The 25,524-nt window shown below is 30.4% G+C and overlaps 2 non-coding genes across 2 annotated transcripts; one reads left to right on the top strand and one right to left on the bottom strand.

Moving 5' to 3' along the window:
* Positions 1 to 3,074: 3,074 nt before the first annotated feature.
* LOC131176607 (small nucleolar RNA R71) lies at positions 3,075 to 3,181 on the top strand. The gene has a single exon (XR_009146605.1). It is a non-coding gene; the product is annotated as a small nucleolar RNA R71 (small nucleolar RNA).
* A 19,074-nt stretch (positions 3,182 to 22,255) lies between these two features.
* Positions 22,256 to 22,360, bottom strand: LOC131176606 (small nucleolar RNA R71). The gene has a single exon (XR_009146604.1). It is a non-coding gene; the product is annotated as a small nucleolar RNA R71 (small nucleolar RNA).
* Positions 22,361 to 25,524: the final 3,164 nt, after the last annotated feature.

The raw sequence follows: 25,524 nt of genomic DNA, 5'->3' as shown, positions 1-25,524 counted from the left end.
GTTGCATGATAGGAGCTGTTGTTAATGCCGTCTTTAACCTGCAAAAAGCAACCATACAATCTTGATTAAAATCAAATTTAACATCATGATTCAAAAGATTTGTTAAGGGTTTAGCAAGTTTAGAAAAATCCTGAATAAATCGCCGGTAAAACCCGGCATGTCCAAGAAAACTCCGCACTCCTTTGACAGTGGTTGGAGGGGGCATTTTTTCAATAATTTCTATTTTGGCTCTATCCACTTCAATTCCCCTATTTGAGATCAAATGCCCTAAAACGATCCCCTCTTGGACCATAAAGTGGCATTTCTCCCAATTCAACACTAGATCATTATCAGCACATCTCTGCAAGATTTTAGACAAATTAGTCAAGCATGAATCAAAATTAGTACCATATACTGAAAAGTCATCCATGAAGACCTCCATAATTTCTTCAATAAAATCAGAAAAAATGGCCATCATGCACCTTTGAAATGTGCCAGGCGCATTACACAATCCGAATGGCATCCTTCGATATGCAAAGGTGCCATAGGGACAGGTAAAGGTAGTTTTTCTTGGTCATCGATGTATTGGAATTTGAAAGAAACCAGAATATCCATCTAAGTAATAAAAGAATGAATGCTTGGCTAATCTCTCTAACATTTGATCCATAAAAGGAAGGGGAAAATGGCCTTTTCTTGTAGCATTGTTCAACTTCCTATAGTCTATGCACATTCTCCAACATACTTGATTCTAGTGGGTATTAATTCATTATTTTCATTTTTAACAACTGTCACCCCACCTTTCTTTGGTACAACATGCACAGGACTAACCCACTCCTTTGTCGAAAATAGGGTAAATAATTCCAAAGTGACTAGTAATTTTAGGATTTCCTTTTTCACAACATCCTTCATTGTAGGATTCAATCTTCTTTGGTGTTCAATGGAAGGTTTACTATTTGGCTCAAGGAAAATCCTATGCATACAAACTGTTGGACTAATTCCTTTATATCATCAATTGCATAACCCAAAACTCTTCTATATTCTCTCAAAACTCTCAACAATTGGTCAATCTCAATATTAGTAAATGATGCATTAATTATAACAGGATATGTTTAATTTGTTCCAAGAAAAGAATACATGAGGTTGGAATGAAGAGGTTTAAGATCTACCTTTTTTTCATCCTCTACCTTTAATGATGGTGTTTTTATATCCAAATTTTGCACTCCTTCAAGTTGAAAAATTGTGGCTTGGGATGTGGTGGAGAACTCTCCAAGTGTTGTGCAAAAGCGGCTATGTTGTGATTATCATCATCAATGCTCCCACCATGGACTAAGCAATTTTCAAGTGGGTCTTGTGGATAGCTTTGTCTGAAATGCTCTTGAACAATCTCATCAATAATGTCTACCCGCAAACAAGACTCAACTTCTTCATGTTTCCTTTTCATGGCTGGATTGATGTTGAATATCATTTGATCATCTCCCACTCTAAGTGTCAATTGCTCACCCTTTACATCAATTAATGCACCAGCTGTTGCCAAAAAGGGTCTTCCCAATAAGATAGGAACTTTTGTGTCTTCTTCCATATCCAAAATGACAAAGTCCACGGAATGTAGAATTTCCCACCTTGATAGGCACATTTTCAAGAATGCCTTACGGATACTTAATTGAGCAGTCACTAATGAAAGATACATGTTTGTGGGCTTCAATTCTCCCATATTCAACTTCTCATATATTGAAAGAGGCATTAGGCTGACGCTAGCTCCAAGGTCACATAAGGCATTTGCCACACAATTATTACCAATATGACAAGGAATGGAAAACACACCCGGATCTTTGAGTTTGGGAGGTAACTTTTTCTGAATTATAGCACTGCATTGCTCTCCCAAGTTGATGGTGTCATAATCTTCTAGCCTTCTCTTGTTGGAAAGAATCTCCTTCAAAAACTTGGCATAACTTGGCATTTGGGATAGTGCCTCAGTGAATGGCACATTGATATACAACTTCTTTAGCACTTCAAGGAATTTGCCAAATTGTTTGTCTAGTTTATGCTTGATGAATCTTTGAGGGTAGGGAAGGGTGGGTTTGTAAGGTTCAGGTGGGATGTATGGTTTCTCTCCTTCATCTTGCTCACTTTTGCTTTCTTCTTCTTTTTCATTTTTCTTGCTCTCAACTGAATTTTCTTCTTTTGTGCTCTCTTTTTCTTCTCTCTTGTTTTCACTCTCTTGACCAACTTTTTTACCACTTCTCAAGGTTACAGCCTTACATTGTTCATGAGGGTTTTGTGGTTGGCTAGGTAGTTTCCCATAGGAATTGCTTCCTGATGAGCTTGCTTGTTGCGCCAATTGAGTCTCCAACATGCGGTTGTGGACTTGTAATTGATCCATGGTTTGTCTCATGTGTTGCATTTCTTCCTCCAATTTGTTATTCATCTTGCTTTGTTCAGCAAAAAATTTCTCCATCATGCTCTCCAAGGATGGCTTCGGTTCATGGGATGGAAGGGATTGTTGTGCTCTTGCTTGATATCCAGGTGGTGGCTGCCTTGTGGGCTGAAATTGAGGCTGAAATTGAGGCCTATTTTGCTGCATAAACTGCTGGTTATGAGCATAATTTGAGCTTTGGCCTTGTTGAGCAAAAGTTGCTTGTGGTCTCCATGTTGAGTTGTTCACATTAGAATAAGAATTTCCCATAGGTTTTTGTTGATAACCTCCTGCATAAGCAGCTTGCTCTTGCAAATAATCATCACCATAAGAAGAATAATCAACTCCACAACTTTGAGTTCCATTTGTGAAGGCAACTTGTTGCATAGTTGTAGGAGTTGAGGTTGTTGCCTTTGTGCAAAAATCACTAAGAAGCTGAGTTAACTGGTCAAATCTTGCATTCATGTAGCTAACTGAGTCAAGTTCATAGATCCCAGCTTTCTTTGGCTCAAGTGCTCTAGGATTTCCCCATAAATGGGTATTATGAGCAATCTTCTCTAATAGATCATAGCATTCTTCACTTGTCATTCTCATGAAATCTCCTCCTGCTTGTGAATCAATTGTGTTTCTTATGGCTGGAGTAACTCTGGTGTAGAAATTTTGAACAATCATCCATTTGGGTATTTCATGATGAGGACATTGCCTTTCAAGCTCCTTAAATCTCATCCAAGATTCATACAAAGTTTCATCATCTCTTGGTTTAAAAGCTACCATCAAATTCCTCAAATGAGTAGTTTTCCCAGGTGGGAAAAATTGAGATAGAAAAGCTTGAGATAGCTGCTCCCAAGTAGCTATAATAGCTTGTGGAAGTGAGTCATACCACTCCAATGCTGAATCCCGAAGAGAGAATGGAAATAAGGTGAGCCGAATAACTTCATCAGAAACTCCAGGTTGTCTTTGTGTACCACATATCATCAAAAATTTCTTCAAATGAGAATGAGGATTTTCAAGTGGGCTACCTCCAAATTGTGAATTCTGAACCATTTGAATAAGACCAGTTTTTAATTCAAATTGATTAGCTCCAATAATAGGTCTGTTATCTCTCACATCAGTACATCTAGGAAAAGCATAGTCTAACATGGATCTTCTTTGAGGATCATTTTGATTAACAACAGCATTTTGCCCGTTTTGCTCGTTTCCTCCATTATCTCCTCCAATAGCTCTATTTTGATTCTCCATATTTTCTATTGTCTCCTCTTGCTCAAATATTTGTTGTTCTTCTTTTTCTGCTTCTTTTCTTCTTTTGTATTCCTTTTTGTTGGCTCGACAGAATTTTTCAATTTCAGGATTGAACAACAATTCGGTGTCACTTGTGCTTTTCGATCGTCTCATAAACAAGAAAAGTACCTGAAAAACACAAGGAACAATAGTAAAAATAAAAGAAAATAAAAATTCTAATTAGCTTAAAACAATTAAAATCCAACTTAAAAACAAACAATTCCAAGAACGGGCGCCAAAAACTTGATCTGTGTATATCCGCAAGTGCACGGGTCACGAGTATAGTTTTAAAATTGATATCGATCCACAGGAATTGTGCATAAATTGGAAATAAAAGTATAAGCAAATTAGAATGACAAAAATTAAAAGATATTAAAAATAAAATCTAAAAATTAAAATTAAGACAAAAATTAAAGATGTAAAATGAAATTTGGAATTAAAATTGGTATTTGAGGAATTAAAACTAGATCAATCAATTAACTAAAATTAATTAAACTAGATTACCCAAAAATTAATTTGAAATATCTATTTATGAAATTGAGAGGAATTAAATCTAAATTCAATAAAAATAAAAATAAAGTGATTATAGAAATTGGATTTAAATTGGATTTAAATTTAAATTGCTATTTATGAGGTTTGGAGGATTTATATCTAATTTCAATGAAAAATAAATTGATTCTAGAGATTGGATTTTCAATATTGTTTGCATGTGATTTTTCCCTAATTTAGCCAAACACATGAGAATTGCAATTTTGAGGGAAATCAATTCTTAAATTTTTGAAACCTTTTTCAAGCATCTCAAAATTGGTTTTCATTAAATCAAACCCTGTTTTCACGGTATTTCAAATCTAACAAAAACCCAATTAATGCTCTCATTGATTTTGGAAAGTTCCCTTAATCTTCTTAGCTTATTTCTAACACCAAGAAAATAAAGTTTATTGCAAGATTATCCATCCCCAATATTCACTTTTCAGTCCATCTATTAAGGATTAAAACTTAACTTAATGAGGGCCCATTCATCAAGCAAGGAAATAAGCACACAAGCAATAAATCAAAATATAACAATATTCATTTAAATGGCTAAATCAGTTCAAAACCACAAAACAAATCAATATTTACAAACCCATCTCTAGAATCTCAATAAACTACTCACAAATCATTGTTTAAACATAAACCCAAATGAAGAAATGAAGAAATAATGGAAATGTAAGCTAAAAGGGGTAGAAAAACCCAGCAGATTTGCAGCAGGATCTCTGCAGAAAAGTGCAGAAACGTGATCCTTGCTGCTGCTGGAAGAAGATGCAGAAAATGCAGAAAATGCTCCTCTTTCTCTCTTTCTCACTTTTACCGAAAATGACTCCCTTGCTCTCTATATGGAAAGAAAGTGATAAAATGGGTCTTTATATAGGCTAAGGGACTGTTCTAGAATGGGTAAAAGGGGGAAGGATCCAAAAGGTGAGGTAAAAGTCGAGTAACGGAAATGCCACGTCAACAATTTTCCAGTAAAAACGACATAAGCCGAGTCGGTTGTGTCGCGGGTTGTGTCGCTCTTGGCGTGAATATCTGACGATCGACACAACCTGCGACATGAGCTAATTCGGTTGTGCTGCAGGTTGTGTCGCTCTCGGCCATTTTTTTCTCAACTTCAAAATTTTTGCAATTCGATTTTAATCTCCTCCAAATGGCTACTCTGATCAAAATACATCAAATTTCTCCAGATTTAACCTACAAAACAAATAAATTCCAAAAATTAAACTAAGAAACGTGAAAATTGTAAAATTGACTAAATATATACTAATATCTATAATAATAGCTATGAATAAGGGTAAATTATGTGCAAAAATTACTCCTAAATGATGATCTAAAATGCATGCATCAGAGGAGAGAGTGGCTGGCCGACAGTAGGGAGGGGAGAGGAGAGAGAAAATGAGAGGGGATGGAAGGGTGTCGAATGTGAAGGGGAAGAGGAAGAAAAAAAGAAATGGATCGTTTCGATTTGATCGGTTCAATTCAGTTCAATTTGATTCGACCGGTTCGATTCAAAGTACTCAAAATTCAATTTTTACTCTGTCTCCGGACTCAAAACGAGGCCCGAAAATTCTAAAGAAAATACAGAAAACTCAAAAAAATTTATGGAGTCCAAATATATATTTAGATTTGTCTCGTGGTCTTTAAATAAATTTTTAAAAATCGATAGAATTTATTGTCTCAAGAAAATCAAATCCGATTCTAAAAATCCTGAAAATTCTAATTTAATTCCCATAATATTTAATAAAATAAAAATATTATAATTTACATATATAATAATTATTTAAAAATTCGGGATGTTACAAAGCATGAGCATGGAAAAAATGGGTATTACTGTCCCCCTCCTTAAGCCAAAAATTCTTTGTTCTCTGCTTCCAAAAAATTTCCTCATCCACCAGAATCCTATTAAGATCTTCCTTAAGACTGTCCTTAAGAACTACAGAAGTCTCGTCATCACTCCCACGAATGGCATCAAGCTCTCTATGAATTCTTGCAGCTTCTTTCCTAAAATTACCTCTCAGAGACTTACCCCAATCTTGCAGCTATTGACCGCGTAAAGCAATTTTGTGCAAAATAAATTTAGCCACCGAAGCCTCCCAAGAATTCTTAACGATATCAAAAATGTCAGGATAAGAGAGGAAAAAATTTTCAAACCGAAAATGCTTCATATAACCCATCTAGCTACTACAATCAGTTTCCAATAAAATTGGAGAGTGATCTAAGATAGAAGAGTGCAAATTTGAGAGCTTACAATTCAAAAACAGATCCATCCAACTTTGAGAAACCAAAGCTCTATCAAGTCTTTCACGGATCCAATTAGCTAACCCTCTACCCCATTCCACATAAAAGGGTAGCTTAAAAGAGGTAGATCATGTAACTAACAACTATCAACTGTATCATGAAAACCACAAAAGAGGCTTTCAGGATGGGGATTACCACCAATTTTATCTTCCATAGAAAGCAAATCATTAAAATCCTCGATACAAGCCCACGAAATAGAAGATGCCCTTACCAAATTAGTTAAAAGATTCCAAGAATCCTGGCGTTTACTATGCTCTGGAAAACCATAAAAACCTTTAAGCCTCCAATTAACATTGTTATGACCAGCAATTATCATATCAATAAAATTCTAAGAATACCCACTAATGGTAACAAGAGAGTCAAATTTCCATATGACAGCAAGACCACCATTACGACCCTTTTGGTCAACACGAAAATAATCAGTGTAACCAACACATATTTTTATTTCTTCAATTTTATTAGCATGAACTAAAGTCTCATAAAGAAAAATAATGTCTGGCTTTTTATTTTTAATAAGCCCCTTAAGAGCACGAACTGCCCGAGGGTTGCTAAGCCCTCTGCAGTTTCAACTTAAATAAATCATGGCTCTCAGCAAGCCTAGTGACCAAGTCCCACCGTTGGAAAATTATCAGGTGAAGAACAGGCAACAGGAATGGGTGGCGCATTTGAATTGACATTCACCTCCCAGTTCAGTTGTTGAGCAGCAAGCCTCTGCCTCATATTATTTTCAGCAAGCTGAATAGTAACATCCTCATCAGTTGAATTGGACAACCCACCTTCATCAACTACTGGGTCATTATTTCCTAAAGAAGGCCTAACTCCTTAACCCATTTGGAAATCCATAACTAAAGAAGAATTCAAATGTACATAATTTGACTTCGCATGATTTTTGGGATTAACATGCATAGTTTGTGATGTAAACGGAGTTGGATAATCTTTTTTGAACCCCTGTGATCCTGGCGAAATTTTAGGAATTCAAGCTCCTCCCCTATCATGCAACCACTAGTTCCCTACCATGGAGGATTGTCTAACTAATGGTCTAAGCCAAGAACCCCATCCCCTCACCACTGTACTATCCATTGTTTCAAATAAAGTATCACAGAAACTTTCATTATGTCCTAAATAACTGCAAATGAAGCAAAAAATAGGAAGCCACTCAAAATTAATAATAAATTCATGATCACCCTTAGTCATGACTTTTTTCGAACATTTCAAGGGCTTACGAACATCTAAGGCAACCCGAATCCGCATATAACTTTTCCAGCCTCCATTAGTCACAGCAGAATCATAGGAAATAAAAGTGCCAGTATAATTACCCAATTGCCTAGCAACAGGCTCAAATACATACCCAAGAGGAACATCGTGAATCTAAACCCAGAATATAGCAAAATTGGGAGAAACCTAAAGAGCATTCTCACCTGATTGCAAGTGATGGGTAACTAAGAGTTGGTTGTTGAACGACTATGGCCCCCCATCAATCGCGTGCTTCAAATCAATCGGGTGGAAAAAGTGAATTAGATAAAGATTTGGTCTCAACTCTAGCATGAAAACCCCTCGACTCGGCCTCCAGATGTTAGACAAAGTGTTTTGCAAAGCTCCAAATTTAATCGGTCGATCCGTTAACAAGTGACCCACCAGCATAAATTGATTCTCGTCCACTTTTTCCCCAATTTCAAGCAAATCCAAAATCAACACATCTTCTGCATTGTCAACAACAGTCAGATTATCAAAAAAAGACTCCATGATGAAATGAAACTCGCCACTGAAAGCGAGAGAAAACACTTTATTAACATTTTTTTTTTCAAAGTAAGAGCTTTAGTTAAGCATAGTTAATATTTATAACGCTTATAAGTAGAGGTAGTAAAGGAATTGGATCACTTAAATTTGGCCTATCTAAAAAAACGTCAAATCTTATTGTGTTTTTATCAATTTTATTCAATTAATTATTTCAATTTTAGCATAATCAGCAAAAATTTTAAAATACTTATTCTTTTACTTCATTTTCTGATTGATCAAACCTTACATATCAATTACTTTCAAATTTCATTTGACATCCATAATGCATCAAAATTTTTAGTCATTTGATCAAATTGGAAGGTTTTAATCATGAACTGTCTTTTTTCACTACCACCAAATCTCATTATTATTTGATGCTCAATGATTATTAAAATGAAATTATGGAAATATTGATGAATGTTATAATGTTGGATTTTCAATAGTTGCCATGAACAAGTAAAAAAATGAAGTTCAAAAATTCAATTAATGAAAATTAGATAAAATTTTAACTACTTTGGCTATTTTTGCCAATATTTAAATGCTTGAATTAGATTGCCAAAGCATGAAAAAAATTATTTTTTTAAATTAAGCCTTTAAATTTTAATTGTTTTATATAATGGATAATTTATTATTTTCTTTTTTAATATATTTATTTTAAATTATTTTAAAGTTTGACATGGCGCTGGTGGGGCACCCATGTGTCACTATGTCAGCACCATGTGTTTGCCGCGTTAGCATCATTTAATAATAATTAATAGTTTAGACCACTTTTATTAGCGAAGGAAAATACAGGGTATCAATTTGATAAAAATTAAACTACAGTCCTTTATATATCAAAGCATAAAACCACATAATAATTTTTTGTACTTCTCCCTAAAAAGAAATTAGTTATTAGTTGTTAAAAAAAAACTCAAATTCAAACAATATTCAAATGGACCCATGAAATATTTATAAATTAATACTACAACAATCATTTTCTTTCTTTTTTTATAAGTAATAATAAATTTTATTAATCAAAATTTAGGGAAAACTTAGCTTGTAGTATTCAACTAATTAACCTAATCATCAGACTCCCCAATACACTCAACCTAAGATAGAACAAGCTAAGTACAAAAACATGGCAGTCACGGTACAACAATCATTTTCTTTATCCCTTCTTTTGCTGACAAAAGATGTAACTCATAGGAAAAATTATTATTTAGTCTCTCTATTTTGATTAAATTAATTATTTGGTCCTTATATTTTTTAAAGATGCACTATTTAATTAATGTATTTTGCTTCTATTAAACTCTTTAGTCCCTACATCAAATTTGTTATTAGTTAATCGATTTTAATGCCAATCAAACTACTTTTTAGTTTCTCTATTTTAGTAAAAACTAATTAGTTTGTCTTTATATTTTAAAAGACACAATATTTTGAAAATTATATTCCTGAATAAAAATGAAAATTTTGTTGTGTGGAGACTAAATTTAAATTTACAATTTCTTAAATTGTTTAAGTATTTTTATTCAATTCCATATGTATCATTTTGTGTTTTCTTTATTTGTAAACAATTTTTCTAGATTATTACCTTGATTACTTGGAGATTTATGGGAATTAATTAACCATTTTGCATAGACTGCTTGCACCATTTTCTATCAAAAGATGAAAAATAGAGAGAGAATGAGAGAAAGAGGGGTGCAGGTGCAGGGGGGGAGAAATAAGGGGAGAGATAAATAAGGTAGGGTTAGTCTGGAACTTGTTTTGTGCTCGATTTTTATTTTTCTTAGTTGTTTGGTTCAGATTGTTGTTGGTTTTTTGAATGTATTATGCAGCTTTTCTTTCAATTTGGTCTTGATTTGTTTGTCTCTTGGTTTTTTTACTTAGCATGTCATGTCCTTAGATAGGTGTACTGGGGAACTTTATTGACCAGCTGGGCGTGTCAATACTAAGTTTTTCTTGAATTTTAATTCAATAAAAAATTTTGCTTATAATAGCAAAGAGAGAAATAAGGAGGAGAGGGTCAGGACAATTTAAGCATAAAAAATAATGAGAGGGACTAAAGAGTCAATAGAACCAAATTACAGAGATTAAATAGTAGTACTTTTCAAAATATATTGACTAATTAATTAATTTTACTAAAATTAAGGGACTAAATAGTAGTTTAATTAACATTAAAATCTATTGATTAACCAAAAAAATTGATGAAGGAACTAAATATTTTAACGGATTAAAAATAAGGAAACTAAATAGTGAATTTTTAAAATAAATGAACTAAGTAGTTAATTTATTAAAATGCAGGGATTAAGTAATAATCTTTCCTAACTTATATCCACGCATGTATATAAAAAAGGAAAAACTTATATGTTGGCATAGCCATACTTCAAATATTCATCATTTTTAGCTTAAATTTCATGAACGATTGCATATGACATATAACATCGAAAGTGTATCATACTAGCATAGCAAAATTCAGGACAAAAAACGTAAGCAATGTTAATTTGGAATGAAGGATATTAGATGAGGCATTTAAAAAAAAAAAGCCATAAATTTCATTTGAAATTTACTGTTTTGCTAATAAAAAAGACCACAAAATCTATGAATTATTAAAAATCTCTCATCTATCATAATTTCTTAAATTTCTTATTTTGAAATCTCACCTCATAAATGTTATTTTCTCTTTATTTGGATTGTAAAATTTTATAAGAATTCAATTTAATTGATTTTTTTTAGTTAATTCTCATATTTGGAATAAAAGAATTCAATTTTTTTAACTTAAAAAATTTTTATTTTAAAAGAAATAAACTTCAAGCAAAATTTGGTAAGAATTCAATTAAATTATTTTCTTGTAAATGATTTATTCCAAAAAAAAAAAGACTTTGTGAAATTCCTCATTTAGTTAATGAGGAATTTTTTAAATAATTATTTTATAATAAACTACTCATAATATCTATGAATTTTGTTATAAAGAAAAATTTATTGAAAATCTATGAATTTAATTGCCTACCATAAAAAATTATACAAATTAAGGGAATTTAGTTCCCCATATTTTAACTTTATTGATTTTATTAAATTTTATAAAATTTAAATTTCTTCAATTCAAACGATATTGCCATCAATCTCTCCGGGGATGAGGGTAAATATGAAAAGAAAAAAGAAAGTTGTAATTGATAGGATTAAAAAAAGATGCATAGGAACCCAGCAAAGAAGCTTAAGAAAAATATAAGAAAAAAGAAAGTCTTACCAAACAATCAAGATTCAAAGTTAGCAGCGGCTTGGGCTCATAACTGTTGAGAAGATTATAAATTTCACATCGGGAAAATATAAAAATAAAAGGGTAAATATAAGTAGTTATATTATAATATTGATTTGACTAGCCATTTTGATGTAATAAGTAATTTAATTATTTATATAAGTCCGAATTAAAATGAATTAAATTATAGTTTGACCAACACTCTTTCCGAATTTAACATTGTATAAGAGCTGGGTTTGGGTTATAGTTTTCAGCTGCCTATAAGTCTGTCTTATTGGGTCCATATTAAGTTAAAATATAAACTAACTGAGATTTACTTATAAAAAAAAAGTACATATTAAGAGAAATTCTTGCCTAATAAAATAAATGAGATTTAATATTTTTATATTAAATATATAATAAATCAAATCTATATAAGTTTTTCACTCTCCCTTATTTCAGCAAATTTGTCCTTGATGACATGAAGTAAATCAAAGTGGCTTTTCGATTGATATATCTCTCATATTATGGGACTACGGGTAGCTTTGCCCTTCCACTTCTTTTAAATTTTCTCTGTGTACATATATATATTTATTAAAAAAAATTAATTTATTTTAGATAAAATTATTTTATTTTAAAAATTGGCCTCTAAAAAATATTATTTTATTAAGATATAAATAATGTAAAATATTGCAATTATTTATTTTTTATTATATATTTAAAATTTTTCTAAAACATTAGTACCCTTAAAAAAATTATAACTTAATTACACTCTATTAAGCTATTTTTGAATATACAATATTGACCCTTCAAAATATATAATGAATAAAAAATATGTAAAAAAAATAAGTGTAATTAAATAATATATTAAATTAATAATGTTGACTCTTTTAAAAATAATTTTTTAACTCTGCCGCTGGATCAATTGTCTATATTTTATTATGTATGAGATTATTAAAACATGTTAATTTTCGTTTCTTTAAGAATTTTTCAAATGAAAAGAATTGTCAAAAGAAAGTGGTCGTACTTGTTAATTGTTATTGATAGTAATTGTGTAACTGTAATAAATATTTTTAATAATGGTCAATCAAATTATAAAGTTATAAGTACCGCAAATCATAAGTATACAGCCAATTGATTGTTCTAATCATGCAGAAACGACTGATTAGAAAATAACAATTACATAAAAAAAATCGAAAAGATGACAAAACAAATTCATCTTACAGTGTGATAACTATCAAGCAAGAATCCTTCAAAAATTATTGATAACTTTAAGTCAGCACTACTACAATTAATTTTAAGAATATATATTTTTAATTTTAAATCTTAATTAAAATTAAATTAATAAATTAATCCGATAGTATAAGTGGTCCTTCGGTCCATTAACGTATTTAAGTAATAATAGAAATAGAAACTTAAATTTTTAGGTCGGCTAGCTCCTTGATATAGTATTAGAGTTTGAATCCTAATCATTCCTATTTATTAATTAAATATTTTAGTATAAAATAAAGTGAGCTTTCACATACAACATAACCTTCTAATAAGAAAAAAAAAAAAAAAACATAAATAATTAAAATCTTCTATTCATAAATGATTTGATAATTTTTATTGTAAATGATCAAATAAATTTTCTGTAATACTGTCTTTTTCAAGAACTTATTAATTCTTTGATCTAAAAAAAAAAAAATAAACTATCAAATATCAATCATTATTTAGTCCCTAAAATTTTTTCCACCCTACTCAAGATTTGTCAACTCACATCCAATTATTTTCTTTCACATATTGCAAAAACGTTACTAACGGTGTAGCGGAATTCCTGGTGAGAACCTAGCACATCCTATTAGCATACTTCCAACTTCTAACCGAATACTCTACTTTGTCCAAGCATCCTGCATTTCATACAAACTCCTAATTTCTTGTTCAAACACCTCATGGTTTATCCGAACATATTACGTCTTGACTGAGCACTTTATATTCTAAACATATTACATCCCGATCGAACATCTTAAGTTCTATCCAAATATATCATGTCTTGATTGAACACCTTATATTTTTATTTGTTCCAGATTTGAAAATTTGAATCCCTTTCTATTTGAATCGGATTCCTATCCATACTATATCACTAATGTATCCTTAAAATCAAATAATTTTTTGCGTAATTGATAGATGTTTTTTAAACGCATTTGACTGATAATTATTTGTACTTGTTAATTCATAATCGGATTTTAATTAAAAAAAAAAAATCAACAGTCGATTCAGTTCGGACGTAAACCCGAATTTTTTAAACTTGAAAGTAGCCGATGAAAGATCTTTATTAAAAAAAAAATTATATATATTTGAAGAGAGGGCTTGCGCCTTAAACCTTCTAATGCATAATTAATACTGTTACCATTTAAACTACACTATCTTTATGTGTGTGTATATATATATATCAAAATTATTTATTTTATTATTTTAAATTGCATTATATTAATATACATTAAAATATTTTTTTAAAAACACTATATGTTTTTAAATTATTAATTATAATACATTATTACTACTTTTAACAGATTATTAATTAATTTAAAAAAAGAGATTATTAATTTTATAATATATAATTATTTATATATATTTAATAGAATATTAATTAAATTTTGATTAATTTCAATTAAATATTAAATTCTTAATCTTCTATCTTAATTCAATGGCCGGACGGATTTTCAAACTTAAATTTGCTATCACTTAAATAATAATAATAATAATAATAATAATAATAATAATAATAATAATAATAATAATAATAATAATGTCATGAATTCCGTCGGTGAATTCTCATCTACGGTTGACTTCATTGCCGATAATTATGGAAAAAAGAAAATTCAAGTTTATATAGTTTATAAATTTTAAGGTCAAACATTATTATTGACATGTGAAATAACTATTCAAATTTATATAGTTTATAAACTGCTTAAATTAAAAATATTCTAAGTCTTCTATTTGTTTTACGAAAAATATTTAAAAAAAATTTTTTTTTTGTATGTTTTAGATTTTAGGAAATCAAGAAAATGGATCAACGAAAAATATTTTCTTAATCAAAGAAAAAATTAGGTCATTTTTAATGAAAATAACTTTTCATTTCCAAAGTCATTTTTTATTTTTTAAATTTAATAATCTTATTAAAATTAGTTTAACATTGCAATCAAATAATAGAAAAAAAATATATTTTTTAAAATAAAAATTTTATGAAAAATATTTTTTATATAAATTATTTTCTACAAAATAAATAGAGTTTTAAATAAGAAAAATATTGGATTGTTTGAGCCCGCAAATAAAAATTTTGATATCAAGGTGTTTAATTCATTGTTTTTTAAATTGATTTCAAATGAGATTTAAATTTGAAAGTCTACAATTTTAAATAACATTTTAATATTACTGAACTAAAATTTATTGTGATTAATTCACTTTATTAATAAGTTTACTTAAGCATAGAATTAGATCATTTAAATTTGGCCTATTACCAAAAGAAAAGAAAAAAAATGTAAAATCTAGTTGCATTTTGTTAATTTTATGCATTTATTTAAATTTTGACAGAATTGGTCAAAATTTTAAAATGCATAAAAATTTTATCTAATTTTTTCAGATTTTGAAAACTTCTTGTAATTTATTATTATTATTTTTTTCATATTCTTTCACTTAATTTTCTGACTAATTCAATCTTACTAATATCATCAACTATTTTCAAACTTCATTTGACATCCATGATGTATCAAAATTCTTAGTAATAAAATTCAAAATTTGATTGACAAAAATAGGATAAAATTTTAACAACTTTTAGAGATTTGGCTATTTTTGCCAACATTTAGATTACCAAAGCGAGGAAAAATTTGGCTTTTTTTAAATTATGCCTTTAAATTTTAATTGTTTTAAATTATGGATAATTTATTATTTTTTTCTTTTTAATTTATTTAATTTATATTATTTTAAACTTTGACATGCACTTACAGGGCGCCTGCATGTCGCTTATGTGGTGAACATGTGGCGTTGATGTGTCATCCATATATCGCCATGTCAACGCTATGTGTTTGCGGCGTTAGCATCATTTAATGATGACTAATGGGTAGATCACATTGATTAATGGATGAAAACACAGGGTATTAAATTTACAAAAATTAGACCAACGCCTTTTATATGTCAAAGCATGAAATCACATGGTAATTTTTTTGTACTTCTCCCTATAAGAAATTAGTTATAGGGATTGAGAAAAAAAAACTTAAATTCAAATAGTATTCAAACTGACCCATGAAATATTTATAAATTAATGCTACAACAATCATTCTCTTTATCCCTTCTTTTGCCTACAAAAGATGTAACTTATAGGAAAAATTACCACTTAGTTCCTTTAGTTTAATAAAGTTAATTAGTTAATATACACTAATTAGTCTATGTATTTTATTTTAAAATATACACTAATTAGTCTATGTATTTTATTTTCATTAAACTCTTTAATCCTGGCATCAAATTTGCTGTTAGTTAATAGATTTTAATACTAGTCAAAGTATTATTAATTCCTTTATTTTTGTAAAACTAATTAGTTTGTCCGTATATTTTGAAAAATATTACTATTTAGTTCATCTATTTAAGTTAAACTAATTAGCTTGTCATTATATTAACAAAATATTTTGAAAAGTATACTTCTGGATAAAAATGAAAATTTTATTATGTGGAGACTAAATCTGAATTTACATATTTTTCAAGTGTTTAAGTATTTTCATTCAATTCCCTGGATATCATTTTTTTTTCTTTGTTGGCAAACAATTTGTTTGGATTATCGCCTTGATTACTTACCATTTTCTCTCAAAAGATGAAAAATAGAGAGAGAATGAGAGAAAGAAGAGTGCAGGTGCAGATGAGGAGAAACATGGAAAGAGAAAAATAAGGAAGACAGGATCAGGGCAGTTTAAAAATAAAAAAATAACCAGAAAGACTAATGAGTTAACAGAACCAAATTACATGAATTGAATAGCAGTATTTTTCAAAATAAAATAGACCAATTAATTAGTTTTACTAAAATTAAAGGACTAAATAGTAATTTAATTGACATTAAAATGCATTGACTGATAAAAAAATTGACAAAGAGGGACTAAATAGTCTAAAAGACTAAAAACAAAAGAACTAAATAGTAAATTTTTAAAAATAAGGAGACTAAATAATTAGTTTATTAAGATACATAGATTAAATAACAATTTTCCCTAACTTATATCTGTGCATGTATCAGAAATCAAAAAAGGAAAAACTTATATGCTGGCATAGTCATACTTCAAATATTCATCATAAATTTCATTTGAAAGTTACTGTTTTGTGAATAAAAAAACCACAAAATCTATGAATTATTAAAAATATCTTATCTATCACAATTTCTTAAATTCCTTATTTTGAAATCTCCTCTTTATTTGGATTGTTGATGGTAGAATTTTATAAGATTTCAATTTAATTGATTTTTTTTTGTTAATTCTCATATTTAGAAGGAAAGAATTCGATTTCTTTTTTTAACTTAAAAAATTTTTCAATTTAAAAGAAATAAAAATCAAACATAATTTTATAAAATTCAATTAAATTTTTTTCTTATAAATTATTTATCCCAATGAAACACTTTGTAAAATTCGTTATTTAATTATTGAAGAATTTTTTAGACAATTATTTTATTATGAAAGTACTCATAAAATCTATGGATTTTTTTATACGTAAAAATTTATTGAAAAATCTATGAATTTAATTGCTTACGATAAAAAATTATATAAAAATTAAGGGAATTAAATTCCCTAGTTTTAAATTTTATTTATTTTATTAAATTTAATAAAATTTAAATTTCCTGAGTTCAAACGATACTGCCATCAATCTCTCCCGGGATGAGGGCAAATATAAAAAAAAAATGTTAATTGTAATTGATAGGATTAAAAAAAAAGATGCATGAGGCACCCAACAAAGAAGCTTAAGAAAAATATAAGAAAAAAGAAAGTCTCAGCAAACAATCAAGATTCAAAATTTTGCAGGAAATTTCTATAATAATAATAATACTTAATATTAATGATGGCAACAACATGTTCTATCTACTTTAAAAATTAATTGCTCGAAGTCAATAAGCTAATGTTAAATTTAAAGACTTATTGATACAATATTTTATTACTGGAGATATTAAGTGAAGAATGGTGAATCTATTAGTATAAATAGAGAACACAATCGTAAAGATTGAAGAGTTAACTGGGAAAATGGTATGCACGCATTTTGTTCTCATACATACCACCAAGCCTCAAGTCAAGCCCTCACTGGACTGGACCTTGAAACCAGTACTGTGGTATTGACTCAAGGCAAATTGAGCAGATTGGCTCTTTTGATCACTGCTCTGAACAATTTTTGACGTTCATAGAATCAATCCCTCAAGGAGAAAATAAGATGCTGGTTGGAGAGAGGTGCAGTGACGCCATGGAGGACTCAATATTGCTATTTTTGCTGATAAATACCAAGAAATTAAAGATTGGAGCTGCAGTTATGCACAACCCATCATTTCTTGTGCTGTAGATTATCAGAAGGTACCTTTCTTTCTTTCTTTCTGTTATACTCTGCCTTTGTTTGACTGAATCTTGTTAAAGAAAATCTTTCGCTTTCTCTTTTTTTGCCATTAAACAATTTCTGGAGATCTTAATTTCCTGACGGGAAAGAAAGCCTGTATGCAACCAGACCATATACGTACGGTTGAAACATATACATGCTTTCCAAATTATTATTATTATTATTATTAGGAAATTTTTTATATTGTGTTTAGGTATATAAATTAGGATTATTAGCCTGTGTTTTTTTTTTTTCTGAAGTCAAGGGTTTAAATTTGAAATTCTATTTATTTATTTAATTTTAATTAAAATTAAAATTTAAAATCTCACAATTTAAAAAACTTATTAATTTTAAAATTTGACTTTTTTTTAACATAAAAATGTTATGATATAAGCACATAAACACAAGCTTAAAAAAATAATATAAATATATTAGACTTTAACGTATATATCTCAATAGATGCCCCTACATTATCTAAGTTTTCTTTTTAAAAAGTTCAGAGATTAGACTATTTATTTTAAACAGTGAAAAGTTAAATTTTATTTTATTTATTTTTGCAAAAATATATGTGTTTTTAATTCCATCCAGACTCAAATTGATTATTACTCTCATTTTTCTCTAGATATAAACTAATATATTTATTATTTTGATTGCTACACCACAAATGATGTCTTAAACTACAAGGGCAATAGCCTTCTAATCAAAGGATAAGAATTCTTTACTCTTGAATTCTATGTCATTTTTTTACCTTAGGCCGAAACATCTTTCCTTCCATGAGACTACAATGGGCAGAAGCCCCTCATCAATGGGTAAAACCAAATCTTCAGTAATTGATAAAATCCCTCTTTATAATGGGTGACAACCTCACTTTATAAGCTGAAAACTAAACAATATTTTTCGCCATTTTCCTATTTATAGTGTTAATTCCCTTAATCCTAATCTGATTAAGAGTTTTACTCAATTTAGGAATAACACTAAAATAAAAGTTTTACTCTATATAGGAAAAGGTCTCTCTCTAAATTTCACTACGATTTTGAATCATAATTTTAACATATACTAACTGGTCACAAGCCCGTCTATATTTTTATATTCTTTATGATTTTTTAGCTTTATTTAATTAAAATCTTAAGAGTTAAAATGTGATATTTTAATTCAATAATTAAATTGTTGTGAAATTCAAAAAAAAAAAAAAAACAATTATTTAGATTTTTTTAATAAGAACATAAGGAGATAATTAGTCATTCATATTTTTGCTTTTTTGTAAAAAATATCTTGCTGGCTTGTTGAAAAGTGAAACAAGATACCCTTGCCATTTCATCTGCAAATTATAGCCTCGTCTTTCCTATGCCTCTCATCTCCTTCATGATGGGAAGTATTCCCACATCAATGACGACGCATGATGTCCATATTATTGGATTTATTGTTTAAAAAATAACTTTTAAATATATTAATTTAAAAATATTAACAAACAATTTAAAAATTAAATTTTCATTAAAAATTTTAAACTAATAAATTTTTTATACTTATTATTGATATATTTTAAATTTTGACTATATTTATTAATATTATTTAAAATAATATTTTTTAATAAATTATTATGATTTTATTAAGAGGGTGTGCTTCCTATGTGTATTATTTTTAAGTTTTAGAGTTTCAATCACAAGTGGAGGTTAATTTTGTAATTTTATAACCGGCTTGCCTATGTAAAAGGAAAAGAATATGTACGGTGCTTTAACCAAATTGAAAATCCAACTTAGTACGACAATGACATAAATATTTATATATAATAAAAATCATTGAATCATTTATTTAACTTCCCAATATTAATATACTTTATAGTGCTATAAAGTGTAAGTTATCTGATGCATACATTTTTCATAGTCATTTAGGTTTTATTTCATAGCTATTTTACTTGATTATTAATCACTTTTAGCTAATTTCATTAGTTATTTATATAGTTTTTCATTATTGTCAATTTTTGAATTAATTTGTAATTTTACTTTGTTTTGTAGGTAAAATGATGTTTTTGAGGGACTAAAAAAAAAATTTTGCTATTGAAAAGTGATTTCTACAGTCAAAGATGTCAAAAACAAGTTCCAAAGTTGAAGTATGCATTGGCCAAATTGCGCATAACTTGCCGCATAAGTTGTGCAGTTCTGCATAAGGAGAAGAAACAATGTCCCAAGCACCTGCCGAAATCTGCATAAGTTGCCTCATAACTTATGCAGATTCATGCCTCCCTTATGCAACCTCACAGAATTGTGCATAACTTATGCAGTCTTGCACCTTGCTCATGCAGTTTCGCACAAAGAGCCAGAAACCAGCCGAAAACTACATAAGGTTATGCAGTCCACTTATGCAGGCCCACAAAGACTTCATAATGAGCTGGCGGAAGATTCCCTCAGAAAATCACACCTCAAACACACCATTTTTGTGCTCTTTGTCAAAAAAAGTTATAAGTAGACCCTTATCCCATTTTAGAAAGGGAGAAGAAAAAGAGAGGAAAAGGGAAAGAAAGAGGGCAGCAGCTAAAGAGTAAAAAACGTCACTCCCACCATTCCCATTCAGATTTGGAATTTTCCTTCTTTTCTTGCATATTTCCTACCTTTCTAGTATTGGGTTTCTTGTTTCTTAGCTTAGATTAAAGCTTTATTTCCATATAAACTCAGAATATCTTGTAAATATTATGGATAGTGAGTAGTTTTCTTTGATTATGGAGTAAGGGATGTAATATTTTAGTTATTTTTGTGGATTTGAACTGGGTTAGTCCCAATTTAATGAATTTATGAGGTTTAATCCATTTCTTGTGTGCTTATTCACATGCTTAATGAAGGGCCCCATTAAGTTATGTTCTTAATCCTTGGTTGAAGCACCGAAAGGAGAAAACCAAGTGATAGTTAATCAAGAAATTGGACTTAATTAACTTAGATCTAGAAATAGACTAAGGGTTAAGAGGGTTTTAATAGATTGATTAAAGAACCTAATAGGTCTTGGTTAATTTTAACTCCACAAAAGTAGGATTAAGTTAATTAAGGCACTCTTTGTCTCACTCGAAAGAGTTTTCAAAGGATTTTAGAATTAATCTCCTTTAAACCCATAAATTTCATGGATTGGGCTAGCTAGGGAAAATCCCAAAATAACTTAAATATGAACCCTTAACTCCAGAATCGTCTTTCATCAATTATTGCTTGGAATTTTACTTTTGAGTGTTTAGTTTAATCTCACTTTATTAATTTTCATTATTATCAATTTCTTTATTTTGTGAACTATTAAATTAGTCATTGTTTGAATTTAGTTTTGCATTTTCATACCTTATGCTTCAAATTCCTAAATTTCTTTTATTAATTTGATTAAAATACAATTTTAACATATTTTATTTTATATCAAAAACTCAATCATTAACACAACTCCTCGTGGGAACGATATCTTTTTCTATACTACTTGAACGACCCGTGCACTTGCGGGTGGGACACATCAAGTTTTTGGCGCCGTTGCCGGAGAGTTGTTTGTTTAATATTGAATTCTTGATTATTTTAGTTGTTTATAGTTTTATCTTTGTTATCTTTTCATTTTGTGTTTGTTTGTTCTTTTTAGGTACTTTTAATCTTTTATGAGAAGAGCTAGAAGCACAAGTGACACATCCTTATTTTTTGATCCTGAAATTGAGAAATTTTGTAAAGCCAACAAGAAAGAAACCAGAAAAAGGAAAGAAGCCTTGAGAGAAACTGAAATTGAAGCAGACATGACTGATGAAAGAATTAGAATTGGTGGCGGTAATGCTGAAAATGATTGAAACAATGAAAATGCAGCCCAAGGTGAAGAGGTTGTAAATGCTAATGTGCCTAGGGGAAGTATGATGGATCATGCTTTTCCTCGTTTTGATGACTTGAGAGAGAGCATTACAAGACCAAGAATTGATGCAAATAGTTACAAGATGGATTTTGGGGTTCTTCAAATGCTTCTGAAAATCCACACACACATTTAAAGAAGTTTGCTATGATTTGTGATATGCAAAAACAACCTGGAGTATCTGATGATGCAGCAAGATTGAAGCTATTCCCATTCTCTTTGAAAGATAGAGCATTGGATTGGCTTGATTCTTTACCTCACAACTCCATTACAAATTGGGAGCAACTCACTGATGCATTCTTGCACAATATTTTCCACCTGGAAAAACTCAAGAATTGAGGAATCAAATGACAGCTTTTAGACCAAGAGAAGATGAAACTCTATGAATCATGGATGAGATGGAAGGAATTAGAGAGACAATGCCCACATCATGCCATTCCAAAATGGATGATAAACCAGAATTTTTATACCAATGTTACTCCTGCAATTAGAGGGGTTATTGATACTCAAACAGGAGGAGAATTTATTATGAAGCATGAAGATGAAGCTTATGAGCTATTAGAGAAAATTGCAAAGAATACTCATCTTTGGAGTAGTCCAAGAGGACCGGCTCCAACTCAAAAGAGGCAAGCTGCTGGAATGTACGACCTTGATCCATTCAACATGATTAATGCAAAGTTTGATGCACTTACAAATGTTTTGGCTAAGAAGATGGAAGATTTAAGTATGTTGGTTAGTTCATCATCATCATCTGGAAGTTCACAATAAGTTGCATATGCAGAAGGAACTACCAGCTGTGGAGTAGACTATGGAGAGCAAGCTGCATATGTTGGTAATTATGGAAACAAACAAATGGGGAATCCTTACTCTCAAACTTATAATCCAACTTGGAGAAATCATCCCAACTTTTCATGGGGAAATCAGCAAAATCAAGTTCCAAATCAGAATCTTCAATCACAACAGCAATAAGGAATTCCATATCAGCAAAATAGGCAACCATTGCCTAATTTTCAGCAGAGAAACATGAATCCTGCACCTCCACCAAAATAGCAAGAACAAAGTTCCACCACAGAAGCTTTATTACAACAGATTCTTACTAACCAAACTAAGCATGATAAGGAGATGAGAGAGATGAAAGCAAGGCTAGAACAGATGCAAACACATAACAGAATGTTGGAAAATCAGATTGCACAACAAGCATCTTCCTCAAGTACCAAGTCTTTTGGAAAACTTCCAAGTCAACCAGAGAACCCAAGAGAGCAGTGTCAAGCTATTACTTTAAGAAGTGGGAAAGTTGTAAATAATGAGAAGAGTGAAAAAAATGAGAAAAGTGAAAATAGTGAGAAGAGAGAAAATGAGAAAGAAACTTATGAGGGTGAAAAACAAGAAAGTGAGAAAGAAAGTGCAGAAAAATGTAAAGAGGAAATTGAAGAGAAGGAAGAGAAGTATATACCTCCAGAGCCTTACAAGCCACAACTTCCCTTTCCACAAAGATTTCAAAAGCCAAGCTTGATAAGCAATTTGGAAAGTTCTTAGAGGTTTTGAAGAAGCTATACATAAATGTGCCTTTTATTGATGCTCTTTCACAAATACCCTCTTATGCAAAATTCTTAAAAGAAATTCTCTCAAACAAGAGGAAACTTGAAGACCATGAAACTGTAGCTTTGACAGAAGAATGCAGTGCTATCTTCCAAAGGAAACTTCCTCCAAAGCTCAAGGATCCAGGGAGTTTTTCAATTCCATGCCACATTGGGGAATCATATTCTACAAAAGCTTTATGTGATTTAGGGGCTAGTGTTAGCCTTATGCCCCTCTCCATTTATGAGAAGCTCAATATGGGAGATCTTAAGCCAACCCACATTTCTCTTCAGTTAGCTGACAGATCAATTAAGTATCCTGAAGGGATTTTGGAGAATGTGCCTTTGAAGGTTGGGAAGTTTTATATACCTGTTAATTTTGTCATCTTGGACATGGAAGAGGATTCTAATATTCCAATTATCTTGGGAAGACCCTTTCTAGCTACAGCAGGAGCATTGATTGATGTTAAAGGAGAAAAATTGACTTTTATAGTTGGTGAAGATCAATTGGTTTTCAATATTAATAACACTATGAAGAAGCATCATTCTGAAGCTGATACTTGCTTGAGAATTGATATCATTGATGAGCTGGTTGAAAAACACTTCAGAAAGAGATATCCGGAAGATCCACTTGAAAATTGTTTGGTTCATGGAGGAGGCATAGACTATGACAACCCTCATATGGCTGCATATGCTCAACATTTAGAGGGTAATCCACCATTCATTTCTTCTCCAGTTTTTCAACTCATACAAAAGGAAATAGTCGAATCTAAGCAACCATCATTCAAGGAAGAAGATGCACCTAAGGTAGAACTTAAGCAACTTCCTTCTCAGCTCAGGTATGAATTTCTTGGCACCAATAACACTTATCCAGTAATTGTAAATGCAAACTTGAGTATTTTAGAGGTTGATAAGTTGCTAAGAGTGTTTAGGCAATTTAGGAAAGTTTTAGGATATACCATAGATGACATTAAGGGAATAAGTCCACACTTCTGCATGCACAGAATCATTTTAGAAGAAAATTGTAAGCCATCTATTGAACATCAGAGGAGGTTGAACCCAAATATGAAAGAAGTTGTTAAAAAGGAAATTTTGAAGTTGCTTGATGCAGGGATCATATATCCTATCTCAGACAGTGCTTGGGTAAGCCCAGTAGATGTTGTCCCAAAAAAGGGTGGAATGACAGTGGTCAAAAATGAAAATAATGAATTAATCCCCACCAGAACAGTGACTAGTTGGCGAATGTGCATAGATTACAGAAAATTAAATATTGCCACTAGAAAAGATCATTTTCCACTTCCCTTCATTGATCAAATGTTAGAAGGACTGGCTAGGCATTTTTATTTTTGCTATTTAGATGGATACTCAGGTTTTTTTCAAATCCCTATCCATCCAAATGATCAAGAGAAAACCACTTTTACTTGTCCATATGGAACCTTTGCTTATAGGAGGATGCCATTTGGGTTGTGTAATGCACCAGCCACTTTTCAAAGGTGCATGATGGCAATCTCCTCAGATTTCATTGAAGATATAATGGAGGTTTTTATGGATGAATTTTCTGTTTATGGATTTTCATTTGACATATGCTTGGCTAACCTTTCTAAAGTTTTGCAGCGATGTGCAGATACTGACTTTGTGTTAAACTGGGAAAAGTGTCATTTCATGGTTCAGGAAGGGATAGTGCTTGGACATTTGGTGTCTAACAGAGGAATAGAGGTTGATAAAGCCAAGGTTGAGGTGATAGAGAAGATGGCTCCTCCTACCAATGTCAAAGAAATTCGAAGTTTTCTAGGACATGCCGGGTTCTACAGACGCTTTATCAAGGATTTTTCTAAAATCGCCAAACCTTTATCTAATTTGTTAAGTCATGACATACCATTTGTATTTGACCAAGAGTGTTTGGAAGCCTTTTGTAGGTTGAAGCAAGCTCTTATCACTACACCAATCATGCAACCGCCCGATTAGAGCCTACCTTTTGAAATTATGTGTGATGCTAGCAACTATGCAATTGGAGCTGTTCTTGG

The sequence above is a fragment of the Hevea brasiliensis genome, unplaced genomic scaffold (assembly GCF_030052815.1).
Source record: "Hevea brasiliensis isolate MT/VB/25A 57/8 unplaced genomic scaffold, ASM3005281v1 Scaf181, whole genome shotgun sequence".
Taxonomy (NCBI): Eukaryota; Viridiplantae; Streptophyta; class Magnoliopsida; order Malpighiales; family Euphorbiaceae; genus Hevea; species Hevea brasiliensis.
The sequence above is the reverse complement of the archived record's forward strand: the minus strand, read 5'-3'. Positions and strand labels throughout refer to the sequence as shown.